Source organism: Sebastes umbrosus, chromosome 5 (assembly GCF_015220745.1).
Source record: "Sebastes umbrosus isolate fSebUmb1 chromosome 5, fSebUmb1.pri, whole genome shotgun sequence".
NCBI lineage: Eukaryota > Metazoa > Chordata > Actinopteri > Perciformes > Sebastidae > Sebastes > Sebastes umbrosus.
The window spans coordinates 33635294-33635976 of NC_051273.1; the positions used below are offsets into that span (position 1 = coordinate 33635294).

At 32.9% G+C, this 683-nt stretch overlaps 1 non-coding gene across 1 annotated transcript; it reads right to left on the reverse strand.

Moving 5' to 3' along the window:
* Positions 1–283: 283 nt before the first annotated feature.
* On the reverse strand, positions 284–355 carry trnaq-cug. Its single transcript has one exon. It is a non-coding gene; the product is annotated as a tRNA-Gln (tRNA).
* Between the last annotated feature and the right edge of the window lie 328 nt (positions 356–683).

The following is a 683-nucleotide window of genomic DNA, read 5'->3' on the forward strand; positions in this document are numbered from 1 at the left end:
GCACCTGAGGTTGCTGTTTACTAAAAACATAGTGACAGTTGATTTTTTTTCACAGTACTTTCTGATTTATGGAGTGATAAAAAGATATATCCAAAATCCCCCCTGTAAAAACCTTTGACTCCAATATGTCAACGAAATGAAACAAGAATTTTAAGATATGATAAGATATTCCTTTATTATTCCCACAGTGGGGAAATTTGCAGAAAAGTTTGAAAACCATTATTTTATAGTTCAAAGCTTATCTCGGGTATTATTGTTATTTGCTTCGTGATCGTGAAAATTCAGGTCCTACCGAGATTTGAACTCAGATCGCTGGATTCAGAGTCCAGAGTGCTAACCATTACACCATAGAACCACTTTTTGAGCATTGCATTATCCAATAGTCAGACTTCTGTTCCGTAAATGTATTCAAACTCGCCTATATTTAATAAGATAATGCCTCATTTGCATTTTCAAACATAAAATGTCAGAAAACTTGTAATACAAAAAAATAATACTTGTCTTAATGTAAGTAATAAACTGGGGAAGTTTCATGATGGAATCTATTATGTAGTTTTTACCCTATGGGGGTCTACCTCAATTTAAAGGTTCCATATCGTGCTCATTTTCAGGTTCATACTTGTATTTTGTGTTCCTACTAGAACATGTTTGCATGCTGTAATGTTAAAAAAAAACAACGTTAT